General features: G+C 40.3%; 2 long non-coding RNA genes across 2 annotated transcripts; one reads left to right on the top strand and one right to left on the bottom strand.

Annotated features, from left to right (window-relative positions):
• Positions 1–10,381: 10,381 nt before the first annotated feature.
• Positions 10,382–12,464, bottom strand: LOC148127094 (uncharacterized). Its single transcript, XR_015741922.1, has 2 exons — positions 12,255–12,464; positions 10,382–10,976 (listed from the first exon to the last, which is right to left on the bottom strand). It is a non-coding gene; the product is annotated as an uncharacterized LOC148127094 (long non-coding RNA).
• On the top strand, positions 12,420–18,311 carry LOC113445570 (uncharacterized). The gene is made up of 3 exons (XR_003375378.2): positions 12,420–12,547; positions 13,074–13,205; positions 17,437–18,311. It is a non-coding gene; the product is annotated as an uncharacterized LOC113445570 (long non-coding RNA).
• The last annotated feature ends 2,825 nt before the right edge of the window (positions 18,312–21,136 follow it).

Below are 21,136 nucleotides of genomic sequence, written 5' to 3'. Positions count from 1 at the left end.
TTCATTAACGTACCTCCAAATAGTATAATACTTCTGGATAGTAGGGCCCTGCAAACTTTAAAAGATTGTAGAGGGACCAATAATAAAATGTAGAATATATAAAATGTTACTAGCTGTGATAAACTTAGCTGGAATTCATTTATTTATTTGTTTCATTTCACTTCTATGAAATCTAACAACTCTTGGCAGTTTACATGGTATAAGAGAATATTAAAATATCAAAGATACATTTAAAAACAGCAACAGAATAATCAAATCTTGCACATGACAAAACATGTACAGAGTATAGCAACAATAAAATGAAGCAACAATACAAAGAAATCATAAAAATGATAAACTCTGGCAGAGGAGATAAATTTCACAGAACGTTCTCTGAAATAGTTTGGCTCTTAACACCCTTCTAAACTCCATCAGGATGCTAATTTCCATCATGACATTATTCCAAAACACCATCATAGCTTCTTGAAAAGAAGCACTTCCTAATTTTAGCTCCCCTCCCCTCTTGGGAATGTGGAACCTTAAGTATCTCCCTCTTGATGCTATAAGGCTGGGCTGATTTAAGTTGGCCTTGTAGGCACTCAAACTATAAAGGGCTTTATGAATCAAAACCAGCCCTTCAAATTGTACCTGGAAACCATCTGATAACCCTTACAAGACCTGCCATATCAGTGTTTACATGCACCCAGTGTCAAGTGCTAGTTAACATACAGGCTGCTGGATTCTCTACTTGCTGTTGTTTCCAAGTAGTCTTCAAAGATAGGCCCTTTGTACACTGTAAAGTTAAACTGTACAGCTCTTTATAGTAATATTTGGAAGCTGTACTACAGGTAAAGCTGCTATTGGTGCAACTACCAAAGGTGAACAAAGGAAACTCTTGCCACAGCTTCCATTTTCAGTCCAAGCACTGCTATGAGTCTAGAGGGACACACACACCCCAAAAGAAAATATCATAGGCCTGCTCCTTCGAAGGTACTGTTTGCTTGTTCAGAGACAACATTGATATTTATAGAGAACTTCAATGGACAAATACTACCTCCACATTGTTGGGTTCAGTTTTAGTCTGTTTTCTCCTATCCATCTTCTTACAGCTTCTAAGCACCAGGACAAGACCTTGGCAGCATCACCCCTACAGTTCAGAGTGGCAATCTATAATTGGGTATCTTCAACATCCTGATGACGTCATACCACAAATTTTCAAATGACCTCTCTTAGAGATTTGGCATAGCTTTTAAAGAGCAAGGGAGAAAGGGCCCTCTCCCCCACTAGACTAAAGCCACCCAATAAAGAAGGAGCAACGCCCCACAAAACAGTGCTTCCAAATCCAAATCTTGCGGATGATACAGTATGATGTCACAATTGATGGCATTGAAATCCACCAAGAGGTCTAAAGGAGCAGAAGAGACATCCTATCCTCATCCAGGAAAGTAAACAATGTGGTCTCAGTTCCATGCCTGGCTGAAAAAGGTCTAAACCAGGTCTGTCAAACCTTGGCAACTTTAAGACTTGTTGTGATGACCCGGAGTGTAACACAAACGTAACAAAATCCAAAATGTAAATAAATGTCCTTTAATGCCTCCAACATGGCCCCACTGTTCAATAATTTTCAGCTGGAGATAAAACTTATTCAAAAATAATCTTCAAAAGAAAGCAATGCAGTCCGAATTTAATGAGCAGATGGAGGTGAAATAAAAAAACCAAAACAAACTATAATGAAGGAAATTCCCCAACAGACCAGGATAAGTAATTACCAAGTTCAAGGAAATAACAAGGCACAGTCTGTTGGAAGGACGCCAAACAAGATAACTTCAGCCCAAAATAAAACACACTTTGCTTCTGGCAATGCTGTGTTTTAACCGTCTCTCTAATATACTATTCTCCCCAGCTGCAACCAATAAGGGGGATCATGGCCACTTCCTCTCTCGTAAGCCAAGTTGTTTCCTTCTCCGTTCCTTCCTGCATGTTCTAGGATGAAGAGAGGATGGGCCTGGTTCTTTCTCTGACTGCCCAGCCTGTCTCTGCTCTTCCCCAGCCTCCTCCACAACCTCCGGAGCCACACCTCCACTCCCTGACAGCTATTCCTCCTCTCCCCCAGAGTCCGACTGTAACAAGGGCATGACAGTTGTAGACATCAACCCCCAGAATTCCCCAGCCAGCCATGCTGTCTAGGGAATTCTGGGAATTAAAGCCAGCAAGTCTTAAAATTGCCAAGGCTGGACCATCCAGTATAACCAATCTCCTATTTTGAGGATTGCTGCACTCTCAACAATCATTTCTCCCCAAAGAAAGACACTGGATAATAGTTCTTAAGATAGAATACTTTATTAAGACCATTGGATCCAGGGAATCTTTAGGAGAAGCATCTCATAGCCTTTTCCAAAACTGCTGGCAACCCACTCACCCTTGCAAAGAGACGTTGATAGGTCCAGATGATTACATCATCTCTACCAATTCTTTACAATAGCCAAGACAGGCAGAAGCCCAAGACACAAGTGCTATCTGAAAGCAATTTAATTCCGTTATTTTGTTCCATTTGATAAGACCAAGTACAAGTAGTCCTCGACTTACAACAGTGCATTTAGTAACTGTTCAAAGTTACAACGGCCTGGAAAAAAATGACTTATGACCACTTTTTGCACTTTTGACTGTTGCAGCATCCCCAAGGTCACATGATCAAAATTCAGATATTTAGCAACTGGTTCATATTTATGACAGTTGCAGCGTTCCAGGGTCGAGTGATCCAATTTTTGTGATCTTCTGACAAGCAAAGTCATTGGGGAATTTCATTCATTTAACAGCTGGGTTACTAACTTAACAACTGCCATGATTCACTGAACAACTGTGGCAAAAAAAGTTGTAAAATGGGGCAAAACACACTGAACAAATGGTCCACTTAGCAACATAAATTTTGGACTCAAGTGTGGTCATAAGTCAAGGATTACCTGTATGAATCTGGGGACTTAAAATAGGTGTAAAAACTCAGTTTCGTTGGGATTCCATTATTTTTCTTGAAGACTAACACTGCAATCATATTTATATTCATTCAGAAGTTAAATTTCCATTCAACAGAGTTTATACATCCAGGTACAGTAAATTTAGACTTCAAACCTACGTCTTGTAGAATTTATTTTTCAACAAGCTTATATCAGGGTTCTCTGTTAAAAAAATTAAATGTGAAAGGAAGAAGTCAAAAAAGAGAAGGAGACAGAATACAAGATTATCTAGTATACATTTCTTGTTATTGGACTTTATTGGGATCTTTGCATGCTGGTGTAAGGAAACTTTTGGACAAAATCTTTACTTTATTTGGGCATTATTAGTACAGGGGAATGCGGAGATAATCTAGAACAGGGGTCACCAACCTTTTGGACCTCAGGGACCACCATTCATAATTTTAAATCCCGGGAACCACTAATATGAATTTTGAATTGATGGTGGCTTGCTGACATTGGTGGGGGAGAGAGAGGGAGAGAGAGAGATCTAACCTCTCCCTCCCCCCCTCTCTCTCTCACACACACACATACAGAGGCAGGAGTGGGATTAAATTTCTTAACAACCGGTTCTGTGGACGTGGCCTCATTTGTGGGTGTGGCTTGGTGGTCATGTGACTGGCTGGGCATGGCTTATATGCAAATATTGTAAATATTTATGTAAATATTGGGGTTTTTTTATTAAAAAAGAGCAACTTTTACCCAAAATCAGGCAAAGCAGGCAGGCAGATTGAGTTGCTCACAGAATCACAGATTCACTTAGAGATCTATGATTCTGCCATCGACTATCTGCATTGAATAATAGAAGCTTCAGTCCTAAGGAAGGTTTGGCTCTGCTTAAAAGTAGAGCCAAAGATCTAAAGATTAGCTAGAAAGCAAGAAATCCAATGATTTCCTGCTTTCTAGCTAATCTAAATCTCCCGGCACAAGAGAACAGCTGATGGTCGGGGGGGGAAAGGAAAAATAGCAACTTAGCAGGCAAGTTTTCCAGGTAAGGAGTGAGTGGCCAGGGAAGGTTCCTGTGGGCCATGTGGGCGGCACAGCCTTGTCTTCCCATGCAGCCTGGATTAATTGCTTTGTGGGGTGCTCTGGGGGTGACATTTCTCTGTGGACCACTAAAATTTTCTCGCAGACCACCAGTGGACTGCAGCCCACCAGTTGGCGACCACTGATCTAGAAGAAGGTATGGAGGAACCGTTAAAGTAATATAAGAGTCAACTCAATTTTGAAAAAAAAGAAGACGTGAGTAGGTGAAGGAATAATTTAGCCTTGAGTTTTTCTGATATAAGAGGAAAGAGAGAAACTATGTTGGATACCTACAACAATAAAGTAGTATTTTTGTAATCCTTGCATAGCCTGTTTCCTGTTACTGGAAAGACTGATAATGTCACACCAGCACTTTGGATTTTTACCAGGCTGCTTAACTAACTGACTGTCTAAGTAAATAACTGTGGTAGCTAGCATAAATACACATACCGCACTGAATTCCAGGTTAAAATTGGTATTTGCTGTTTTCCAGAACAAAGCTGAAAGTAAAAAAGAGAAATTGTGTGACCCCATTCCCAATGGGAAGATCTCTCTGTATATTTATTCCTTCTAGGAACTGCAAGAGTCTTGCAAGACTGCAAAAAGACTGTGAGTCCCAGTCATAGCAGCATACAGTAGTGGCCTTGTTTGTGCTGCTCCTGCCAGGGGACATTGAAAGGAAACCCAAGATCAAATTTCTCTGAAGAAGGGGAATCTTCACACTGCGGCCACCATAGCATTCTCTTTCCCAGCCCCATTTCCTCTGCTCGGTTCTATGTCTCTGGAAACAGATCTTCAGTTGTGCTTTGAGGCAATCTCCACTCAGCAGGTTCTGCTCAGGTATGTGCTATAATGGAACTCTTTTCACTACATTTAGCTGCTGAGTCTGGTTTTGGATGGTATTAATTCACCTATGATCCTTTGCAATCACACTACACATAAGAAAGAGAAGAGACCATCATTCAAATTATGGTTTGGGTTGTGTTTCTTCCTTTCCCCCTTTTTTCTTTTCCTCTTCTTTCCCTTTTCCAATATTTTCTCCGAAATCAATTTTCAACTCACTAAATACACACACACACACACACACACATATATATAAATGCATGGTATTCAGCTTTGTTCAGGTATTTTCCCACGTCATTGTAGTTGTGCTTTTAAAGTTGTAGCAACGTTTCGGCAGAATCTCATCTGCCATCATCAGGCTTCTGTATAGTGCTCGTCTGTGTATATATATGTATATATATGTATGTGTACGTATGTATGTATATATATATGTGTATGTATATATATATATATATATATATATATATATATATATATATATATATATATATATATATATATATATATATTTGTGTGTGTTTTGTGTGTGTGGTTGTTTTCTTAGTTTTGTTATGTATGGTATTCAGCTTTGTTTGCGTATTTTCCCATGTCATTATAGTTGTCCTTTTAAAGTTTTAGCAACGTTCTGGCAAAATCTCATCTGCCGTCATCAGGCTTCTGTATAGTGTTCATGATGGCAGATGAGATTCTGCCGAAACGTTGCTACAACTTTAAAAGCACAACTACAATGACATGGGAAAATACCCGAACAAAGCTGAATGCCATACATGTAAGTACCCACGAAAACTTAAGAAAACACACACACACACACACACACACACAAAAGTTTTCACAGGTACTTACATGAATGGTATTAGTAACAACTGTAAAAGTCTGACTCACAGACGAACACAATACAGAAGCCTGATGATGGCAGATGAGATTCTGCTGAAATGTTGCTACAACTTTAAAAGCACAACTATAATGACGTGGAAAAATACCCAAACAAAGCTGAATACCATATATATATATATAATAACCTTCTGATTGCAATTTTTTACTAGTATTTTTGGAACTTTGTGAAAATTCAGAGCCATTCCTGCAAACAAATGACATAAAAATACACCAACAGGGTGACAGTGTACAATAATATAAGAAATATTTTAATTCTTTTTTTTAAAATGCTGGAATTTTCTTAGATCACTGAATCTCATACAATATTGGCATTCTCACTCAAAACCACGAGATTTGGTGTCCTTGGAACATTTTGGTGATTACAAAAATATTTTTATACAGGCCTTGGACAACCACTTAAGAGTGTCACATTATCATAGTGCCTGCAGGTGTCTTTTCAGCAGCCCCTGGGCTAGAATGTGGACAATTACAACTCAGCTATTTTCCTCTTTAATAAATTAATTCAGGTGAGCATAGAGCACCTGATGAATATTTTACTAGTATATCATCTCCATGGGTACCATTCTGTTTATCCCTGGCCTGGATGTATGACAAGAATAGTTGTGCACGGAAGCACTTGTGTTTCCTAAAAAAAAAGCCCTAAAGAACAGAAAGCTTGCAACATTCCAAATGTCTCATAAGTAAGATAATGTGCGGTGCGTGCAAGCCCATACTGGCTGTGCCTTAAGGACATAACTGGAGGTGCTCAAAACATTAACTCGAGAAAAAAAACCCTCACCAGCTTCTCCAGCAATTTCAGAGCTAATAAGAAAGCTAGTGTGAATTACACAAACTATATTCAGCCACATTTCCTCTCTTGGGCAAGAATGCAGCTCAATCCGTAGATCCTGGTTTGGTTCAAGCTGTATGAGATTCTCAGTCATCCAGGTCATGGTTGTCCCAAAGGTACTTTTTTGAGAGGCAAATGGACTTTCTGTTTTTTTCTTTGAGGATGTTTCACTTCTCATCCAAGAAGCTTCTTCAGCTCTGACTGGGTGGTGGGGAATGAAAGGATTCATACTCCTTGCAGACAGCTGGTCATTTGCATTCTTTTAGAGAGTTGTTGAGGCCACTTGGAGGTTTGCCTGTGTCTTCACCTCAGGATTACCAGAGTATTGAAAATGAGTGCGGCGCCTTCTTGGAACTGCTGAAAAGGTCTGTGTTGTTAAGCTGTGCTTTCTGCAGGATGTTTTCTGGTTTAACTCAAATATTTCTACAGGGGCATTTGTCAAAACCACCAACATTCAGGCTTGGTTGCAAAGTTGTGCCTTCCTCTTGTCTACCTCCCCACCCAACGATAACTTTTTCTTCAACTGGAATGAGATAAAATTGACTAAAATCTATCTGCTGCCTATTGCATATTCAAAAGTTTCAGCAGTGACCTGCCTGCCTGCCTGAAGGAGCCATCAAAGAACAAGCCAACCAGGCAAAAGCTTCATTCCCTTGGAGCATCTTCAGGGCGTCAATAGATTTCATTCAGTGAAGGATTGACTACAATAATCAAACAGGAAGAATCCAAGCAGTTCACCCAAAGTAAAGCTTCAATAGATGGAAATTAGGAATCAGAAAGGAGGCTTACATTCCTTTCCCCCAACCCTGGCATCTACCCACCTACCCACTCACACCCACACATACGTTCTGGTTGTGGTTTTGCTGTCCGCTCCTGATATTTTTTGTGGCTCATTTGACACATTCCCCACTGAGGCAAATTTCAGTTTCCCTTCTATTACTCCACTGGGAAGTGCACCCAACAGTAGTCCTCTGAGGAGTTTGCTAACATGTTGTGGCAAGTTGTTGCTGCTGCTATTGCTATCCAACATATATTATCTTACCTTGTCTCAGATGTTCATGAAGTATCTTAGACTTTGTTTATAGACACAATTTAGGGGCCATCTGGCTTCAAATGGCTCGGAGCCTCACGGTTTAAAGTAAAAAACACAGAAGAAAAATAATTCATAATGATTTTTTAAAAACCCTACAGGGACTTGACAATTATTCCAACCCAAGATCTGGGAGAATAGACCAGTTTTTAGTGACTCCCTCAACATTATCAGAGTGGGAATCTGGGAGCATATTGTTATAGAGGGCAGGTGCCCCAATAAATATAGAATTCAGAAGTATCACGTAGCTCTCGTTCTTCCTCAGCTTCAGTGTCCAAACTCCCATCACTCACAAATAATTTATCAGAAGATTTACATTGGTACAAATACTGTAGAATTGGAGGAGAAGGGGCCCATAAATAGGATTCCTTGTGCTAATTGGTTCCATCCTAGAGTGAAATAATAATCACAGTGGTAAGCAGAAATATTTTCAGCATTTATCCTGAATCTAATACAAACATGCATTTTGTTATAAACTAATGGTCAACCTTCAGTTAGTTTAGAATATATGGAGCATTCAACATTGTCTTCTTCTCTGGTTTCTATGGCCTATGAGCTAAGCTAAGCAATTGGGAATAACTCTACTGCACTTCGGGGCTCCCTTGTATCATCTGTGGAGTAGGGTTCCTCGACATCTGACTCTAAATCCTGTCTTAAAGCAGTCACCCTTCCACGAAGGAGATCTATCGGATGAACTAAGCTCTACACTCTATGAGAACTTGTGTCATAATTCTCTACTTTAAATTGTGAAAAGTTGCTTGCTTTTGCTAGAGACTTGCTAAGGCGATTGCTTTGAAAATTATTGAACTATAGCTTATATCTGTATTTGAAAAATGGAACTGAAGGTTGTTGTTAGTTGGGTTTTGTTAGCTACCTTTATTAAATCTTACGTACTGGAATCACAGTGTTTACTATTGCATATAGGCACATATTTGTAGCTCATCCCTTTGATCTCTCTTCTAGTTTTCCCCCATACAAGAAAGCTTCTGCACCACCTAACCTGGAGTCCATAAGACTATTCTGCCTTCAACCAAGAGGCAAGAAGGAGTGGAGGAAAGGCATAATCATGTTCAATTAAGGAAGGCACCAAGATGAAAAAGACAGCTTTAAACGTCCTTTCCTCCCTCCTCTGCCTTTTCTTCTCTAAGATTGAGTGTTCAGCAGAAAGTTGAGAGTCCTGCATGTTTCAAGGCTGTGGGTTGGGGTGTTTCCCCACCCCCAAAGAAGTCAATGTAGCATAAAGACTTGAAAGGAGACAGATGTGATAGGTCAGAATGGAAGTTGCGTAAAGGATAGATGCCTTAAAATTCCCTTCACTTTAAAATAACACCAATACTAATATTAAGAATGACGGCTGGGCCTATTCCCACCACAACCTCATTCTGTCTCAAATAATTTTGTAAATTGCTGGAGATGGACCACACTTTTATTCTTTCCATATGTTTCTTTATCTCTCCCGTCTTTAATTTTCCCCTTGCGTTGCAGACATTTCTCAGGCCATCTTGCTGATCAACAACAATCTGAATTGTTGCAAACATCAAGGCTGTCAAAAATCACAACCAACGCCCCCCCACTCTCTCTCCCCAAGTATTGTTCGCTGTTGCCTTCTGTTGCCTGGAAAAATCACCTTCCTTACCCTCAGTGCGATAACAACAACGGAATGCCCCAGTGGTTCTTCCTCATATTCAACCAGCTGAAGAGGTGCCCAGGGTCTGATCCTGGAAAGGTAACGCCACGGACACACGTGGATCTCTTCACAGCAGAACCCTGTGAAATAAACAGGCAGCACTCTTCCATTGTAGCAGCCTCTTATTCTCTGCACTTCGCAGTTGCAGAAGAAGGAGTGAAGCCATTGCGTGGCTAATTAAATCAGCTTTTTTTAAAAGAAACGAAAGGAAGAAAGCTGGTTTTTAAAAAGGTGCATTCCAAAAAAAAAATAAAAAAAGGCTTGTTATTTTACTCTTACTTATTTTTGCTCCCCTGCATGTTTCGCTGAGTTAAAAAGCAAAGTTTGGTGCCTTTCTTTCTTTCTTTTTTTTTTTCCAAAATCAGAAAAAGAATAAATGTTTCAAAGAGCAAGATAATATATTCTATAAATAGCTATTCAGTTCCTGCCCCCGCAGGGAGAAAATACATCTCTGTGTTGGTTAGACCTGAAACTGCAAATAATTGTTGGCTTCCCTTTTTCCAAACTTTGAGGAAAGGTCTGGCCTGGGAAGAAGTCTAACTCTACTCTGTCTCAAACTCAGTGGGGCTTCCTCCTAGTTAATATAGGATTACAGATTTAAACACTTCTGCCGTTATCCTACTGCTCTTGTTAAAAAAAAAAAGAATACCCGCGTTGACAAAAGCTGCCAATAAATAAGGAGCAATCAATCGGTCTTCCCGTTTCTTCTCCTTGTCTTTCTTCTTATAATTAAATATATGAATAATCTTAATAATCAATCTTAAACTTTGGAATATTTCTCCCACCCAAACAACCAGCTACCCGGCAGGTTCTTGAAACCGCCATAATTAATTACACCCCCACCCACTTCAGTGGTTTGTGAAAAGATCTAAATGGATAAAATATCCCCAAGTCAGAAATCTGTTTCGGAACCGAAGGACAAAAGAAAAAAAAAAAAAGACCGCGCACAACACATTCTTCGGCCTCAAAAAAACAACGGCATGACACGACCGGTTTAATCCGCCGGATCTTACCGGATCGCTTGATTAGATTGGTTATTTATTTATTTATTTTAATCGGAAACTAAATGCCGAAGTGAAAGAAAATGCAGTTTTGGCGGAGGTGAGGCGGGGGGTAGGGGCGAGAAAGGCTTTTGATATTGGATATGCGTCGTGTGTACTCCCAGATAATGTATCCCGTTTGAAAATCGCACACACACACACACACAAATGTTTTCGGGTATTTGGGAGGGTCGTAGCATGGGAAAGCTCCGCTCCGCAGTTCTCAAAGGTCTCTATCGTAAGCTTTCACCCCCGTAGATAGAGCGACGGAGATCCGGAGGGGAGCGAAGCAGAGAAAAGTCGATTTGTCAAAACATCTTTCAGTTTTTGCGCTTTAAAAAACCGAAACCACGTCGGCTTTCGCTGGGCTTCGCCCTTCATTCTCCGGCGCTGGGTGAACGAACCTTTCATCTTGCAACCTTTTCAGTGGTTGTTTTCGACGGGAAGATTTTTCTTAAAGAGGCACCTTAAACCAGTCAGTTTCGAGGCAGTCTGAAACAACTTCTTCCTTTCCGATCTCTCTCTCTCTCTCTCTGTGCCGGGAAATGTTGATCTACCTTCCTTCCCAAAGCCAACATCGCTGAAGAGAAAAAAAAAATAAACAAACCAGGCAAGCAAGGAATGAAAGAAATACGAGATCGCAGTCCAACTCTCCCTTAAATAAATATCTCTTCCTGATGTCATTCAAAGAATATTCGCTGTTTTGTAAAGAAATAAATACTCTTAACACAGAGACAAATCACCCACTCACACGCACAGCCGTTTTTTCCTTAATTTATTCTGCTTTTTTTCTGAAAGTTTCAGAAATACAAAGAACGGAGTTGATCGGTAACACCCATCCTGAGGTTGTTGTTTTTTTTTTTTGACATTCAAACAAACTTCGAGGCATTTCTGCCAGTAAATCAGAGATACAAACACATGCAATTAATTAAAATGTTAAAATGCTCAGTATCTCCCCCCCCCCCTTCCACAACTTCGGAAGTTAAAAATGTTTGATAGCACCAATGTCCCAGAACTGAGAACTTTACTGTTCTGTTGAAAAGTGGGGTTTAAAAAAGCGAGGGAGAATCGTATAATTTCTGATCATGACTGCAGGATACAGTTGCCCTCTAATTAGTGTAACTGATCGAAGTTTGATCTAAAATAAACTCAAGGTTTTCCCCCGCCCCCGTCCCCCAACAACCTTTATAAAATGTCAAAATATTTCCGAAGATTCCCCCATCCATCACATGTATGTTCACGGAGCATGTATGTGTGGCTGTTGCTTTAATTTTTTAAGAAAGAAAGAAAGAAAGAAAGAAAGAAAGAAAGAAAGAAAGAAAGAAAGAAAGAAAGAAAGAAAGAAAAAAAAGAAAGAAAGAAGTTCGGAGCTCAAATATACCGAAGGAATAAAAAGAAGTGGGAAGCGTTTGTTTTCAATGTCTCTACGCAACCGTAGCTTGTGGTGGGACTTATCCAGAGAAAGAGCTTTGGGAAATTCTTCCAGAAGATCGTTTAAAAAGAAACCATATCCTGCCTATCCAGGAAGAGTTTCAACAAAAGCTAAGATCCTGGTTTGGAAAAACAAAACAAAACAAACAAAAAAGCAACAACAACCACCGATGACGGAATGCTATTTGTTTTTAAGATTTCTCCCTTTCCCTCCCTCCCTCTTCACCAAAAGCCTTGTCCTCAGCGGCCCCAGTGAGGCCAAAGGAATTGGGGGTCCCCACGTGAGTTGCTTGGCAATGAGACCCCCCTGACGTTTCACCCTCTCGCGTGATGGATGATCTCCGCCTACCTACCGGGATACCTCCAGTATCCGGTGATGCGGCAGGCGCGCCAGCTAGGCATCCAATTGGAGCCTCCTAGCACTCACCTGGTTTTTGTTTTTTTTGCGGGGCGGGTTGCGCTCAACTTTCAAGCCATTCAAAAAGTTCCCTCCGCAGCCCTGGCCCTTCGAGCCCGGTGATGGAGGAGGGGGGAAATCCCTCCTGCCGCTCAGTCCGCAGGGCCCGGAGATCTTCTCGCTAGGGAGCCTGCAGGAGGAGAAGGGGGGGTTCTCCATCAGCCAAAGAGCGATCCAGGCGGGGCGCACAAGCTTGGTGATGCGGAGAGGAGGAGGAGGAGGTGGCGACGCCGGCGAGGAGGAAGCCGATGTCACCCGCGTAGGTAGGTGGTGCAGAGGCCGAGGTCGCTCGAGTAACCGGCCAGCCTCAGGGCCCGCCGAGGCCGGGAGGGGGAGATCCCCCCGCGGGGGATCCCGTCCCCGGGGCTGCTATTTCGACGGAGCTGCCTCTCCAGCCGCGCTGCCCTCCAGGAGAGGGTCGCTACCCATTGGCCGCTGGCCCTTGTCCCACGTACAGAGGCAGTTCTAAATGGGGACCATCCGTCATTATGTCCTGATGGCTCTCCTCCTCCTCCTCCTCCTCCCCCACGTCCCCCCACGTCCCCGTCCCCCCCACCTTGGCCCTGATTCCTCCTGGTCAAATTGGACATTTCCCCGCTTCCCAAGGAGGCGGGGTGCGGGGGGTGGGGGGGGGTGGGGGTGGGGGTTGAAAAAGAAAAAGCCAGCTGACATTCGATACAGTGGCAAGGGGAGAGACCACGTGACGGGCGTTTGGCCAATGGCCAAGGTTCACCGAGGGGGGAAAAGGCACTGTTTGATGAGCTCATGGCAGCAATTTGTAACTTTCAGTCTCTCTCTGGACAAACACACAAGAGGGATGCGGAAAGAAGAGGCTCTTTTTCTCTCTCCGGGCTGCCAGAAATAGACCCCGCCGTCCGCTTCCCCTCCCCCTTTGCTGGGATCTCTCTTGGGAAGTTGAAGGTGAGTGAATCGATCGATTTTTATTCTGTCCGCTGCTGCGTCTCGGGCTTGGCTTTTCTCCTACAGGAGCAGCTGCTCCTTCCCTTTTCCCCTGCCTTCTCCCTCCCGAAGGTAGTAGATCTCAGGGATGCTAAATGTCTGACCATAAGAGCCGCTTCATCTTAATTTGGCTGATTAAATTTACAATTACTTCTGCAGTGAAAATGGATGGGTCCCCATCCCCCATCCCTGCTGCTCAGTGGGGATGTATTGCAGTGTTAAGGTGAGGAATTACAACTTTATGCTACAGTATTCCTGAAAAGTGTGTACATTGGATGTGTATTGTGGCAGCAAGCCACAAAACTCTGTCTGTCTGTCTGTCTGTCTGTCTGTCTGTCTGTCTATCATCTATCCCACAAAACTGTCTGTCTGTCTGTCTGTCTATCTGTCTATCTATCTATCTATCTATCCCACAAAACTATCTATACCACAAAATTATCTATCTGTCTGTCTGTCTGTCTGTCTATCTATCTACCTACCTACCTACCTACCTACCTACTTACCTATCTATCTATCCCACAAAACTATCTATCATTTATCTATCTATCTATCTATCTATCTATCTATCTATCTATCTATCTATCTATCTATCTATCTATCTATCTATCTATCCATCCATCCATCCATCCATCCATCCCACAAAACTATCTATCTATCTATCTATCTATCTATCTATCTATCTATCTATCTATCTATCTATCTATCATCTATCTATACCACAAAACTATCTATACCACAAAATTATCTGCCTGTCTGTCTGTCTGTCTGTCTATCTATCTATCTATCTATCTATCTATCTATCTATCTATCATCTATCTATCCATCCATCCCACAAAACTATCTATCTATCTATCCCACAAAACTATCTATCTATCTATCTATCTATCTATCTATCTATCTATCTATCTATCTATCTATCTATCTATCATCTATCTCACAAAACTATCTATCCGTCCTACAAAACTATCTATCATCTATCTATCTATCCCACAAAACTATCTATCTGTACCACAAAATTGTCTGTCTGTCTGTCTGTCTGTCTATCTATCTATCTATCTATCTATCTATCTATCTATCTATCTATCTATCTATCTAGTTGTTAAATTAGGACTGAGCAATCTAGGTTGTATTTTGCCTCCACTCATGGACTTTGATCCATTACTGTCTTTCGACTCAACCTATCTTGGAGGATTGCTGTCATGGGGGGAGGGGAGGGAAATGAAAGCCACTGTCTATGTAAGCTGCTTTAAGCTCCTAGAGGAGGGGGGTGGGGGAAATGAGATACAATTGAAACAAACAATAAACAGCATACCTAATAAAGAGTAGCTCCATAAGGACCCATTATAAAGAGAACAATCAGGTTGCTGCTGCTTTTGATGATAGTGCTTTCATCCTTGAGACATAGGCATAGTTGCAATGAAAACCACCTGCTTGTGGATACAGTTAGTGTCTTGGCTTGTCTCACAGAAGGATTTACTAGGTATCTGCAAGGATATTTTTAATTGAAGTCAAGAGATATTTTGAATGTTTTCCCCTATGCTCTGAAGTTACTCTCCCCAGAAGACCGTAAATGCGATGGGGATTGGGTGTCCGTAGAAGAGAAAGGAGGGAGGGAGATTTATGTTCTATCTTTGAATGACTGTGGAGGAGGGGTGGAAAAGCCTCTTGAATGTAATTGAGAAATCTTCGGAGCAACAGACCCACTGTAACCTTTCAGTAACAGATAGGTGAAACACCCTGGTGATGCCGTGATGAGTATATTATTAATAAGAATAAGGACATCAATAATTGTCACTCAAAAATCATAGGTAGTCTTCACCTTCTTTATTCCAGGTATATTTCCCAGAGACTATCATTCCTACTGAAAAAGAATTAATCTAAATTACTATTAATAAAGGACAGTTAAAAATTAATTGACCTTCCAATCAATCATCTCAACTTGTTAACTTTAAATGAACACAGCACTCTTGCTTAAAACCAACTCTATGTTCAGTTATTTTTTTATTGGAAAGCTTGATGGGAGAGGGAGGTGAGGGAGAAATGTTTAAAGCTTTGAAGCCTTATGGGAGAGAGGCCCTGATTATACCCGTTCTTCAGTTGTTAGATGAAAACAATACTAATAACTTGCAGAGAGGAACATTTTTTAAAAACAATTACACATTAAACAGAAAAGTCAGAAGGTGTCAGAGGTATTTAATTTAAGCAGATTACAAACTCAGGCTTGAGAGCATGGGGCACATACACACATACACTTCTGTTTCTCCACTCAGAATAAAGTTAAACATTACAATTTTTCAAATACATAAATGCATTGTTTCAAAGGATAGAGAAATGCTTCATCCTAGCCCCTGTATTAAATCAATTACAAAGCTCCATCATTCATTGATGAATGTTGGACCCACTAGAGGAATTAGGCCTGCCACAGACATTCAAGGTAATCCCTGGATGACATCACTTGATGATTCCCAGCCCCAAGTGTGAATGTCCTCCAATCAAAAGGACGTGCATGTTTTGAACATCTATGGTTTCACAAATGCAAACTACTGGGTTGAAGGAAACATTAGCATAAAATTAAGATAAGAGTCGTTATAGGGAAGTTGTTGCAAGTAGCTTTTCAGGGCTGTAAATCTTTAGGCTTGATTCCAAAAAAAGGGGGTTACATTGAAGTATGAACATAGCCCTGTGCTATTCATTAAACAGCTGCATTTTTGGGGTTGCCTTCTACAGTTGCCTAGCAATTCCAGGAGAAGGCCAGTTGCTTTAATGATTTCAGACAGTTGTTCTATTTGCATCCCTGTATGCTCCAAAGCGCCTTTTTGGAAGCAATGCATAATCTCATTATTGATATAGCTCAGATTTAACTTTGTTGAAGTTCATTACAACCCCAATGGTTTCTTTACTGTAGCATAAAACAAACCATACAAATGGTTCAAAGATAAACTTCTGGATTAACCTCAGCTCAGCTTTTTCAGAGGAATCAAGTTTGAATATTTGGGTTGTTGAGAAATAAACAATACACACCTGTGTATGTTGGTTGTTCCAGAGAGCAAATCCACTTTCTGAATCTTCTCAGGTTGGCTTGGCTTTCGTGATATTGTGTGCAAGTCACAGGTGAACTTACATCTATAAAATGTTATATAGCACTACATATGGAACAGGTGACATACAACTGTCCAAGTACCATTTGTGGGAAGGCCATGTTATGAGAACAGAGTTTGAAAGGCTCATTGTAGGACAATAGAGTTCTTTGTGGCAGATTAATTATATAATTGATTGCAATTCTTATTATGTGGATAATAAAATTTGGCAAGAGTCTAGTCTTCTCTGTAATTTCTCTTCTCTGCTTCGTACAAGCAGGAATTTAAAAAAAATTGCTTTGCTACACATTGTTGGATTCCCATATAGCATAACAGTCAAGAGATAAATAGTGTGGTAAGCCATCAATTTCTGACTAACCACAGATTCCTGTGTCCTTTCTCTAGAAAAGAAATTAAATGGCCTTTAATTTTGCAGTATTCCATTATCTTAAAGATTTATAAGGCATTCTTAAGATAAACCTTCATAAAAGTTATATTCATATATAATATTACAATGACTTTATCTCTTCATTATAGGTTACCATTTGAGGTTACTGTTACTGAGTTGCAAAGATGTATTTGAGAATGATCTTAATAGATATATGATCACAAAATGTTCCTTCCTGATCCAAACTTATGACCTGTTGTTTCCATAAAACATTTGGAACTAGTAAATTACAAATTACATTTAAACTTGTTACTTAACCTTAATTTGTCTGCCTCAGAAATGGAAATGATAATAATAAGATTGACTATCCACACTAACAAATGTTTCAGCCAGTCTAGTACAGTGGAATTTCTAATATTTATAGAGTTTTCTTGAACAATGGTTGGAACAGTTTCTTGAGTCTTAAAATTGTTCGCATTTAAAGAAATCTCTAGCCCACTGGGAAATCTAATAAAATACTGAAACATAGTATTGATTTTATGTTCTAGAAAAACAATCTTCTGTTAGTAGAAGCCATTAGGTTTCAAATGGGTTGGTGAGGTTATTTCCCATCTGTTTATTTCCTGCAGAGCTACACTGTACAAGTGTGTGTGTGTGTAGGGGGAGGCGGTTAGCAAAAGTAATATTGATTAATTCTTACAGAATTCTGTCTTTTTAATTTGCACAGCTGCTCTTTGTCAACTCCAAATCTGATGCAGTTGGACCCGGAACATCGTAAGCTGGGTGTGAGCAGAAGAGCAACTATTGGGAGGGAAAAAACAAGTCAGAAAAATTACACCACACTCACTCAGCCTCTCTGTTATGATCCTAGGCTAAAGAAGGAACTGGGAGTTCTCTTTTCCCCGTTGAAAGAACGGACTTGCTATATTTCCTGGCCTACACATTCCATTCCAAATATGAAAAGACCTGTCTCTTCACCCTGAGCGTTGGGCTAAGCTGGGAGTGAGCCCAGGAAATGTCGAGTTGATCTGATGACGTCATGGTGGGAAGTATATTGCTTCTGTACAGATAGTCCTCAGTTAACAATGGTAATTGAGAAACAGAATTTCTGTCCCTAAGCAGTAGGGGGAGTTGGCAGCAATAGGTAGGTAAGCAGCCAAAAGGTGGTCCTAAGTGCAGGTGGGCAGAAGTGGGACTGAATTTTATTCATATGACAAGAGAGGTGTTGCTGGAACTTCAGGCATCAGTCGTACGTCCCTTCATTCGGTGCCTTTGTAACTCCAAATGGTTGCTGAATGAGTGAGTATTAAGTGAGGACCATCTGTATAGAAGGAGACTGTCATTGCATTGTTTTTGTTTTTATTGGTTGTATTGCTTTTTTTTTTAATCAAATGGCTGGCCATATAAATCTTTGACACGAATGAATAAGTAAATGGTGCATACAAGGGCTACTGAATACATGCATTTTAACATCCTATTCTAAAAACACAGGAAATGGATGTGTCATATACATTTAGCCTGCATTGTTACATTCAGTGGGCTCACTCCTACCTGTTGATAAAATTACAACTGAAATAAACATGTTTTCAGAACAAACTAGAATGTGGTGCTTTCTCTGGGATACGGCACGTGGTGGAAATGAAACAAGAAGCATGGAAGAGAAGAGATGCGGTTTAGATAAAACCTAGCAAAATATATTAAAAATACTTATATCTCAATTGTTAGATATAACATTAATGCCTTGTCTGAACATGTACATAGATAATATGCTTCCTTTGTCTTGCTATTTTAAACTACAATCATCACCATCCCCAGTCAGTATGACAGAGTGGTTGGTAGAGTCAGAGCATGGAGCTGCATGCAAGAAACATGATTTTTAATTGTATGACTTACCTCCATGACTTGAGCCTCAACAATTTATATTCTGTGATATTTTGAGAGCAGAAAAAATACAATTTGACATGGATGGGGTAAAGCCGCATCTCCACTTTGCACTTAAGTTCTGGGGGCAAGTTTTAGTGTCAGCTGTTTGATTTCTGAACCTGGTTATGAACACTATGGCTGCCATTTTGTAAATAGTCAAGTTCTTCCACAACAGACCTTTTGGAAGCATTTCTACAACATATTTTCAAAACTCAATATGCACACTGCCTCCAGAAGTTTCAGGATTCCTGTTATTCTCTTGCCCTGAACTTTCTTCATTAAGTTTTTACAAAAGAATGGTGCCTTCAAAACAAAATGTTTTACCTACCTATTGAGGATTGTAATCCTCCAGCCAAAAATTATAGGGATAAGAAAGACATCACCAGGCTGACCAGATTTTTGTGAATGAAAGTTATTTGCATCTGCTCTGAGCTACATGGCAGCTTGACAGAATCCACTACAAAAAGTGAACCAGGGCCTTGTGTTCTCTCATCTTACACAGTACAAGGAGGTGGCTCAGATTTTGAGGGTATGAGCTCTGCCATCTGTGGGCCTGGCTCCTGATCTTGGCATCCTCCAAATGAGGCAGCTGCTTCACTTGGTCCAGCAATATATCAAGATGTGCATTTGGTTGTTGGGTAAGACCTTCCCACCTTTGATTGCAGCAGCTTCCGATAGATCTGTTGCCATAAAGTTCACACAAAGGAAATTGCATTAAGCATCTCCATAACATGAAGACAGGCACAGTATGTCCTTCTTTCTCTACTCTTCAAAGTCATATTTAAAAGTAGCAAAAGCCCTGACCAAATTTTTGGAGGAGTCTACAATTAGACATACATGAGCAGGGTCAGATTTGCTTTAAACTGATTAAGATCCTTATCTTTTGGGTTTCTTGTGTCCAAGTAGAGAAAAGAAAAAATATATAACAGAATGGACTATCCTTTTCCAAATGTCATACATTTTAAATGACCTTTCCAAACCTGGAGTTTAGATCATGTGGCAGGTTTGAGGTGGCTGTAGGAAAATGTTATACAAAATTAGTAATTATAATACTTCACATATATTTCTGTAAAGAATATCTTACTATCCAAGCAATGTGGTTATAAAGTACAATGTCAGTCCCAGTTGGCTGGGTTGTTAAGCGTGGACCTAATGTGATTGTGACTTCTGACTTCTTGTCAGCTTCGCCATTTTCTTTTCTTGTGAGAAGTCAGCAGGGGATGTCTGAAATCGCAATCACAAGACCACAGTTTGCTAAAATGTCATCCTGACCTGACTGCAGGGATGCTGTGAAGAACCATTGTTGGTCCCCCTCACTGAGTGCTATTGTAATTTTGAACAGTTGTTGAACTTAATCTTTCTCTCCGCTTTTGTAAGCAATTCTGAATAATAATAATAATAATAATAATAATAATAATAATAATAATAATAATAGATCGTCGATATTGCCCTACCTGGTGACAGCAGAATCGATGAGAAACAACTTGAAAAACTCGCCAGATATCAGGACTTGAGAATCGAACTGCAGAGACTCTGGCATAAACCAGTGCAGGTGGTTCCAGTGGTAATCGGCACACTGGGTGCTGTGCCTAAAGACCTAAGCAAGCACTTAAAAACAACTGGTGCTGACAAGATCACTATTGGTCAGCTGCAGAAGGCCACTTTACTGGGATCTGCTTGCATAATCCGCTGATACATCACACAATCCTAAACACTTGGGAAGTGTTCAACTAGTGATTTGTGATGGTTATCTTGTTTGCTGTGTATACTGTCATTTTTGTGTAGTATAACAACAATAACAACAACAACAACAATAATGATAATGATAATAATAATAATAATAATAATAATAATAATAATAATAATAATAATAATAAGCACTGGCCTACTAGGAAACTCTTTTAATACAAATATTGTCTTTCCCTTTCAGTGCTCTTCCCTAGCAAACTTTTTTTTTTAATGCAACAGGGCTCAGAAATTAAAAGAAGTTAGTGCTTACAAACAGGATACTGTAATCCTCTGGGGGTCTCTGCAAATCTTTCCAATCTTGATAAGCAGAGATTAGAGCACCAAGAGAATTCAAAGCAACCCACTTACGCATGGGAAGATATTTCTGACAGGCCTTTTGAACTTTTTGGGGAGTGGGGTGTACTAGTTATGGACTCCCCCTAAATTGAGTGAGATTTATTTTCAAAGGAATGGATTTCTGCTTCTGTTTATATTGGTTTATAATGTGTTATTCTCTTCACCTTTAAGCCAGGAGGCCGGCATGCTTAGAATGTGTTCTGAGCTGTACTGGCCCCTGATCACTTCTAGAGAGAATTGTAGAAGGTTTTCTGATTGGGTGGTTAATTTTTACTGGCTTTGTCACGTTGCTTTGCAACCTGGCACAATTCCTGAGGCATCTTTAAAACCAAAGAACTCTGGGAATTGTAGTTCCATGGTGATGGAATACGATCTCATGAGCTCATTCTTTCACTGCATATTAATGTCTAATTGTAGCT

This window comes from Pseudonaja textilis, chromosome 2 (assembly GCF_049901715.1).
Source record: "Pseudonaja textilis isolate UNSWEBS1 chromosome 2, rPseTex1.2, whole genome shotgun sequence".
Classification (NCBI taxonomy): Eukaryota; Metazoa; Chordata; class Lepidosauria; order Squamata; family Elapidae; genus Pseudonaja; species Pseudonaja textilis.
Note: the sequence above shows the minus strand (reverse complement) of the source record. Positions and strands in the feature narration are given on the sequence as shown.